Source organism: Thamnophis sirtalis, unplaced genomic scaffold (assembly GCF_051295495.1).
Source record: "Thamnophis sirtalis isolate CommonGarterSnake01/CBP01778 unplaced genomic scaffold, rThaSir2_p1.2 scaffold_3, whole genome shotgun sequence".
In the NCBI taxonomy this organism is placed as follows: Eukaryota; Metazoa; Chordata; class Lepidosauria; order Squamata; family Natricidae; genus Thamnophis; species Thamnophis sirtalis.
Genome location: NW_028261383.1, coordinates 17,637,750 through 17,647,283, shown reverse-complemented (window position 1 = coordinate 17,647,283; position 9,534 = coordinate 17,637,750).

Here is a 9,534-nt window from a genome sequence, read left to right as displayed (position 1 = left end):
CTCCTCCCGCGGGTGGGAGGGCGAGCGAAAGTCCGAGGCTAGGAGCAGGGCAGGAATCTTAGAGACCCCGCCCTCCATTTTCTAATTCAGAGGTCCAGTGTTGGGCATCCACAACTTCTGGAGGCAACTTCTGTTCCTCTGATTAATTGTTCTCAATGTCAGGAAATTTCTCCTTAGTTCTAGGTTGCTTCTCTCCTGGATTAGTTTCCACCCATTGCTTCTTGTCCTGCCCTCAGGTGCTTTGGAGAATAGTTTGACTCCCTCTTCTTTGTGGCAACCTCTGAGACATTGGAATACTGCTATCATGTCTCCCCTAGTCCTTCTTTCTATTAAACTAGACATACCCAGTTCCTCATATGTTCTTCATGTTTTAGCCTCCAGTCCCCTAATCCTCTTTGTTGCTCTTCTCTGCACTCTTTCCAGAGTCTCCACATCTTTTCTACATCGTGGCAACCAAAACTGAATGCCGTATTCCAAGTGTGGCATTACTAAGGAATTATAAAGTGGTATTAACCCTTCACGTGATCTTGATTCTATCCCTCTGTTTATGCAGCCTAGAACTGTGTTGGCTTTTTTGGCAGCTGCTGCCCACAGCTGGCTCATATTTAAATGGTTGTCGACTGGGACTCCAAGATCCCTTTCACAGTTACTACTGTTGAGCAAGGAACCACCTATATTGTACCTGTGCATTTTGTTTTTCTTGCCTAAATGTAGAACCTTACTTTTTTCACCATTGAATTTCATTTTGTTAGATAGTGCCCAATGTTCAAGTTTGTCAAGATCCTTCTGTATCTTCAGCCTGTCTTCTGGAGTGTTGGCTATTCCTGCCAGCTTGGTGTCATCTGCAAATCTGATGAGTTCCCCATTTATTCCCTCATCCAAATCATTGATGAAGATGTTGAAGAGCGCTGGGCCCAAAACAGAGCCTTGGGGTACTTGGATGTTTGGTGGCCAACAACCGATGGGGAGCAGTCTTCAAGACTGAAGATTGACAGCAGAGGGAATGGGATTATTCTCTGTTGTCTGCACAGGGCAGGACCATTATATTAATACAGGAAGATCTCGAGTTACGACCACAATTGAGTCTAAAATGTTGGCTGGAACATCTTGTGGTTAGAGGCTGAAGACATTTCCTTTAAGCAGGCTTCTAACTGTTCCTTTTATGCCACGTCTTCATTCTTATGTTTTTAATCCATATTTTATTCTACTTTATTGCAACTGTCTCACTTAGCAAGGGAAATGTTGGGCTCAATTGTGGTCATAAGTTGAGGACCAACTGTACCTGGTTTTTGCTGATAATGGTGGGGAAATTAGTAGGAAAAATACTAACACAAAACTGCAAAAACAGATCCTCTCCAATACGCATAGGAAAACTAAAAAAAAAAATGAAGAGAAAACATGCTGAGAGGCTTTTTTTTTTTAAGAAAACCTGACACAACACCACAACAGTTGAACAGGAAATGCTGCCAGCATAGACTACACTTTGAAAAGACAACAGCTGCAGAGGATTGGTTTAAAAAAAAAATCTAGATTTTTTTCTCTATACGCATTACTTATGCCTGATCTTTCATCGTCCACAACTGGTGTGTGGCCCAAACGCCTGCTTTACTCTTTATAAGGCTCAACCCACAATCACTGTTTTTTTGCCAAAATAAATAAATGCTGGTGATAATCCGATGCCTACAACACCTGTATTTATGAAATAACTCTTTTGCCTTTTTTTTCCAGAATTCCTCAAGACAGTGAAAAGTGCTTTCCAGGTGTTTGCCACGAGGGACACACCTTCGTTCCCACTGCTTCATTATTATTTTTTTCATTTCCCAACATTTGAGAACCTAGAACATCAGAGATGGAAGGGACCTTGGAGATCTTCTAGTCCAGTGTTCTCCAACCTTGGCAACTTTAAGACTTGTGGACTTCAACTCTGGGAGTTGAAATCCACAGGTCTTAAAGTTGCCAAGGTTGGAGACCACTGTTTTAGTTCAACTAGTTCAACTTTAGCTCAAGCAGGAGACTCTATAAAATTCCAGACAAATGGATATCCAGTCTCTTCTTAAAAACCACCAGTGATGGAGGACCCATCAAGAGCCGAGAGTGGCACAGTGGTTAGGGTGCAGTACTGCGGGCTACTTGAGCTGACTGTTATCTGCAGTTCAGTGGTTCTAATCTCACCGGCTCAAGGTTGACTCAGCCTTCCATCCTTCCGAGGTGGGTGAAATGAGGACCCAGACTGTGAGGGCGATATGCTGACTCTGTAAACTGCTTAGAGAGGGCTGAAAGCCCTATGAAGCGGTATATAAGTCTAACTGCTATTGCTATTTCTGAAGCCAAGCTGTTCCACTGATTGATTGCTCTCCCTGTTAGGAAGTTTCTCCTTCGTTCCAGGTTGCTTCTCTCCTTGGTTAGTTTCCATCCGTTGCTTCTTGTCTTGCCTTCTGCTGCTTTGGAGAATAGCTTGACTCCCTCTTCTTTGTGGCAGTCCCTCAAATATTGGAGCGCTGCTATGATGTCTCCTTTTCATTGGACTAGACAGACATACCTGGTTCCCGCAACCGTTCATCCTGTTGCAACCGGTACACTGCTCACGGGGCTGAGCATCCTAGTCGGGCATGTGCGCACACACCACTGCCCTGCGACACCCAGCTGCTTGGCGGAGGTCGCACAGGTACCGCATCCTGTGCACGAATGCGCAATTAGTCCGTTTGCGTCAAAAACCGGTAAGGAACTCAAAGGGGTGGGTGGGCCAAACAAGCCACCGTTCCGGTTACAGTGGCCACTGCTCCCAGCTACCACCGGTATGGCCGTACCAGGCTGTACTGCCTAGAACCCACCACTGATTCGTGCTTGCTTTTTTGTTTTTAAAAGACTGCCCTCTTTCTCTTAATTCCATGTCACTAAAACGAGCAATCAATTATAAAATCCAACTGACTCTCTCCAAAAAATCAATTAAGACTATAGTCCCAAGGTTGCTTTCCCAAAAGGAAACAGGACTTTCTTGTATTTTCTTTCCCTTTAAAAGCATTTTGCTTCTCATCCAAGAAGCTTCTTCAGTTCTGACTGACCGGTGAGAAATAGGAGGGTTTATATTCTTTGCAGTCTTTTCCATTCTCCAAGAATGTTTTCAAATAGAATAAAACAAAAACAAAATCCAGTTGCCTGTCGAAAAAAGCACTTTTGAGGCACCTGTGATCTGGGTGAATGAGAATCCGCCTAGATCCAGGATGGCAAACCTATGGCACGCGTGTCACTGGTACCACATAGGGCCCTTTTTGGGGGGCATGCAAGCTCTTACCCAGCTCAGCTCTGCCACACACGCCTCTATTGTTTTTGGGTCTCTGCTGCGCATTTGCATTGTGTGGGGCACATATGGGAGATGTGTGCCCATGCATGGGGGTGGGGGCCCGCGCTTGCACGCACTGGGATCGTGTGAGCATGTGTGAGGGGGGGGGGGAGAGCAGGGGGGTGCAGCACAGCCTCCCCCCTTGGTCCGTTTTTGCTCCCAGGAGACTGCAGGGAAGCCTATTAGACCCAAAACGGAGCATGGGGGTGTCATTACGTGCACATACACAGGGGGCAGGGGGAGTGTGAGGGATCATGTGTATATGCACAGGGCAGGGGAGCATGGGGGAATCAAATGCACATGCACAGGGGGGTGGGCTGCATACATTAGTTTATGGGTGCAGCCTAGTGGTGGGAGTCAAAAATTGTTACTACTGGTTCTGGGGGAGGGGGCAGCTTGGTGGGTGTGGCAGGGGAAGGATACTGTGAAATCTCCATTCCCTCCTGATCAGCTGAGACTCAGGAGGCAGAGAATAGATGGGGGCGAGGCCAGCCAGAGTTGGCATTTGCCAGTTCTCCAAACTACTCAAAATTTACGCTACCGGTTCTCCAGAACTGGTCAGAACCTGCTGAATACCACACCTGGTGCAGGCGCGCTTGCACTTTCGCCCCACGGCAACAAAAAAGTTAGCTATCACTGCTGTGGATGTTAAAAATATTGGGTTGAAAAAAAGGAAACACAAACAAGCCAGCATTTTTTTAAAAAAGGAGTTTAAACATAATCACCGTTCTTTAAAGGTTGCCTATGAATTTTAGTGCAGCAAGAAATGGTGGCAGATGTACAACAGGGAAAGGACACTGAAAACGTCCCTCGGAAGGAATTCCCAAAATTTCTCACCCTCAGCAAAAGACAAGCTCTGTTGTTTTCCAAATCAGATGCAGATATAGATTCAAAGGAGGAAGAGGAAAAGGAAAAGGAGAGATTGGAAGCCCAAAGCCATCTTTGAACATGGAAAGCCCTTGTCTTTGCCTTTGAAGGTAGTCCTTGAGTTACTGCACCGGAGTGTGCCTATTTATAGCCACAAATAATTGCAGTTGTAAGGTGGATCATCACATACCATCTTCCCCACTGAACATTAAGCATGCTTATTAACCAAATGTTTGCTATGGAGCAATTTTCCTTACAAAGAAATGGAAATAAATGCAGGGTTTTGTGACAGTCGGGGATGTTGGCAAGTCAGAACCACGTCACAAGTATCATTTTGGCAGAGGGGACCGTCGCACAAAGATCGCTTCTTTAGCCCAGGATAGCCACGAGAACTTTATGATATCGCGTAATGCCATCAGAATAACATAGTTGGAAGGGACCTTGTAGGTCATCTAGTCCAACCCACTGCCCAATAGGAGACCCTGTACTATTTATGAAAGGTGGCAGTCCAGTCTCTTCTCAAAAGCCTCCAGTGAAGAGGCTCCCACAACTTCTGAAGGTAACTTCTGTTCCACACGTTGATTGTTCTGTCAGAAAATTTCTCCTTATTTCCAGGTTGAATGTCTCCTTCACTTTCCATTCATTATTCTTTGTCTGGACTTCAGGTGCTTTGGAGAATAGCTTGACCCATTCCTCCCTGTGGCAGCCCCTCAAATATTGGAACACTGCTATCCTGTCTACCCTGGTCCTTCTCTTCGCTAGACTAGCCATGCCCAATTCCTGCAACCTCTTCATATGTTTTAGTCTCCGGTCCTCTCATCATCTTGGTTGCTCTTCTCTGCACTCTTTCTAGAGTCTCAAAATCTTTTTCATAGTGTGGTGACCAAAACTGGATGCAGTGTTCAAGGTGTGGTCTTACTAAGGCTTGATAGAGTGGTGTCACAAATCACCAATGGTAAATCTTCTGGTTAGGTCAGTGTGCTGTCGGAAATCCTTGCCACACTTGGAGCAATATGATTTCTCGCCGGTGTGGATGCTGTGATGGGAGGTGAGGCTCTTTTTCTGACTGATGCTCTTCCCACACTCCGGGCATTTATATCGTTTCTGTCTCGTGTGAATTCTCTGGTGGGTGAGGAGGTTGGATTTGTCGTAAAAGCTCTTTCCGCACTCTAAGCAGACAAATGGGCTCTCGCCCATGTGGATCCCCTGATGGGATGTGAAGCTGGTGATTTGGCTGAAGCTTTTCCCACACGCAAGATGCATGTACAGTTTCTTCCCAATGTGGATTCACTGGTGTCTGATGAGGTGCGGCTTATCATAGAATCGCTTCCCGCAGTCTGCGCAGGCATACGGCTTCTCACCAGTGTGGATCATTTGATGGGAAGTTAGGCCAAAACTCTGGGGAGAACTCTTCCTGCACTCTGATAGTTTCTCCCCAATGTGGATCCTCTGGTGTATGATAAAGCTGGATTTGTCATAAAAGGCTTTCCCGCACCCCGAACACCAATAGGGCCTCTCACCAGTGTGGATTCGTTGGTGGGATGAGAGGCTTGCCAGCTGCCTGAAGCTCTTTCCACACTCCTGGCATTTGTATGGTTTCTCTCCTGTGTGAATCCTTCAGTGGACATTAAGTTCTGACTTGCAGTTGAAGCTCTTCCCGCAAAGTTGACAACTGTGTGTCCTCCGTGCCTTCGCCTTTTCATGTTGAATTGGGATTTTGGGGATGTTGCTCTCTCGGCAGTAAGGGTCTCTTGGGGCCTCCACTGGACATCCTTCTTTCTTTACGGATGCCGCGTGGTTTGTATGGGACTTATCTGTTTCCTGATGTTCATTTTTCTTTGAATGTTGTCCATCATTGGGTTCACCATTCCATCCCCGTTCTGCCAGAATAGAGAGAAAGGAGCATAAAGAGAAATCTAAAGAATGCCAAAGATAATTTAAAAAAAACATGCCCAAGGAAACATTAAACAGCTCTGGAGGCTAAATTGTACTATGAACAGCTAATGGAACTAGATATATTTACCCTTACAAAGAGAAAGTTTAGAAGAGCAAGAACACTTGGACACATAGCATTTCCCAATGCTTTCGAGCCCTCTCAAAGCAGTTTACAGAGTTAGCCTCTTGCCCCCAATAATCTGGGTCTTCATTTTACTGACCTCAGAAGGGTGAAAGGTTGAGCCAACCTTGAGCCAGGTGCGATTCGGACTGCCAAATTGTGGGCAGCCGGCAGTAGCCTGCAGTACTGCCCTCTCACCACTGTGCCACCACGACTCATATCAAGAGATACGATAACACTCTTCCAATATATTAGGAGTGTCACAAATAAGACTTATTCTCCAAAGCACCAAGGTGGAAGTTACCAAGGAGGAGAAACAACCTGGAATATTTCCTGACAGTTGATTCCTGATGAATCAACAGGACACGTTACCTCCTAGATTTACAGTATGGATTCTTCATTGCTGGACATTTCATGAAAACATTCAACCATCATTTGCCCGGGATAGTATGAAGACTCCTGTCTTAAGCAGGGGGTTGGCCCAGAATACCTTCAAGATCCATTAACAGAGGGATATGATAAAGATCACGTGAGCTACTAATACCACTCTATAAAGCCTTAGTAAGACGACACCTAGGATACTGCATCCAGTTTTGATCACCCCACTATAAAAAAGATGTCAAGACTCTGGAAAGAATGCAAAAAAGACCAATCAAGATGATGAGGGGACTGGAGGCTAAAACATACGATGAAAAAGTTTCCTGAACTTTTGGTTTGCCCTAGGGCCTTTTTTCATCTTCCAGAGCCTTCAGGAAGTTTCCCTGGAGCCTCAAGAGGGTGAAAAACAGCTGAAAATGAAGGCTGAAGTCAGCTGGCCAGTGCACGCATGAGCTGATAGGGCAACAACTCGCGTGCCCTAACAAATGGCTCCATAGGTTCACCATCACAGCCCTAGGGAGGTAAACCTGGTGAGATCCAGATGAAGGGCCTTCTCTGTGGCAGCTCCCTCTTTCTGGAACATCATAGCAATAGCAATAGCAGTTAGACTTATATACCGCTTCATAGGGCTTTCAGCCCTCTCTAAGCGGTTTACAGAGTCAGCATATTGCCCCCAACAACAATCCGGGTCCTCATTTTACCCACCTCGGAAGGATGGAAGGCTGAGTCAACCTTGAGCCGGTGAGATTTGAACAGCCGAACTGCAGAACTGCAGTCAGCTGAAGTAGCCTGCAGTGCTGCATTTAACCACTGGGGCTCGATCATCTCCCCAGAGATTAGAATGGCTCCCACTCTAGCACTTTTCCGGAAGGCGTTGAAGACCTGGTTCTGCCAACGAGCCTCGGGAACCCACAGCACCATGGATCCCCTTAAATGGCACCTGTGAGGTGCTGTAGTTGGGGTGGCGGTGATTTTATTTTTTTAATGTATTATATAACTCTTCTTTTATTAGTTTTACATTTGTAAGATGCCTTGAGTTGCCATGTGCAAATAAGGGGCATATAAATTGTCTAAAATAAATATTTTGGAAATTATTTATTTTGAAATTATTTATTCCTTACAGAGAAACAAAGAATTAAATTTTCCGGTTTTTATAATGGCGATCAAACAGCACTAAAGTAGTTTAGGCCTCCGTTCTCTGCAAACAGAAGCCTGTACCAGATCCGGCCCAAGAGCCCTCGCAAGCCGATGAGACTTTGGGGCAGCGAAATAGCCGTTCTTTTTTTTTTTTTTTTTTTTTTTACATCTGTAGAAAATGTATCAATCGATTACAGATCCTCCACGGTCAACAAACATAACTCATATTAACTTAAGCATTATTATATATCCATTTTCATTTGACTGTAATTATTATTTAAAAATATTAATACAAGTAATAATCTTGAACAATACCTGCCCACACCAGTGGGAAAAGAAAAAATCAAAAAGAAAAGGTTAAAAAAAAAAATAGAACAAAAAAAAAAAGACAAAAACGACAAAGGACAAGGCAGGAAATAAGAACAAAACACAGGTATCTATTATAAACAAGAAGAAGTATATCAACTGGTTACAACATGCTTTGGTGCTTCTCTTCCATTAACTCATATTAATTCAAATATCTTAGCTCAAATGTTTACCATATTAGTATCATTATACCTCCAGTTTTAATTACCTATAGTTATTTAAACATCCTTCATCCTTAGCTATGCCAAAGAATTACTCCATAACACATGCTGACATTTCATTTACTTACTTATAAAGTCCTCTATTTACATCAAATCCTCATATCCTATTTAGCCGTTCTTGAAGCCTCCCAACCTTTGCAGTCTCAGCACGAAGAGCGTTTACAAGCCAATAGGAGGCTTCAAACAAGGGACTTCGCTCCAAAGTCTCATAGTTGGGATCAAGGAATGGGCCGAGCAGGAGTCCTGCCTGCCAGACGGACACTGTGGAGCAGCTGCTCCAAGGTACACCAGGGAAGAAGAACTTTTTTTCAAAATTGTTTCAGTTCTCACAGGTCTCTGCTCAAATTAACCCACCCCAATAAATCTTACCTGATTATTCCTTAACTCAAAACAGGCTTTGATTGAGATTTGCAGATATATAAATACTTGTAAAGACAGAGATATTTTCAAAGCTTTCAAGACTCATGAATATAGAAATCATCCTGTCTATATCACACCACTGTAAACATGCAAACATAAAACATAATGGAATTTCGGAAAAATTCAAAAAAAGATTCACCTTGTACACTTTGATCTTTTTCTCTAACCTTGTTATCATTTTAATTTCTATTTTGCTTTGAAGTTAATAATTGGCAGGAGAATCAAGATTCCTGTGAACTGTTCCAAGTGATCAATGTTAAAGATGGAACGGAGACATTTGGAATTCGAATGGAACTAGAAACCATCCAGACACTAAAGAGTCTGGATGGCCTGGGAGGGAGGCATATTGCAGCTGATGCTCAATGGAAGCTGTTTTTTTTCAAATATGGATTATTAAAGGTTTGTGTGACCAACTGTAGAAAAAAAATAGATACAGAAAGAAAAATGAGATGTTACTTCCACTTTTTTCCATCCAACAGAGGCTCCTGGTCCTCCTCTTCTGATTGCCTGACAGGATTGGACCCTTTTGAGGCCTCCTCCAATCTCTGCCCAACCTTCAGGGCGGCTGCTGTTGAGGGAAGCGAGTTCAAGTCCTTCAGAGAGATTTTTCTTCATCTCCACAGACGGTTCCTGGACAGGAAGGGGAAGAAGATGGAGAAAGTGCTGCCTCTAGAGATGTCATAGCCATTTTCGGGCACTGAGCCATTGAAAAAGGCCCTTTCCTTCGACTCCCAAGCCCATCATCCACG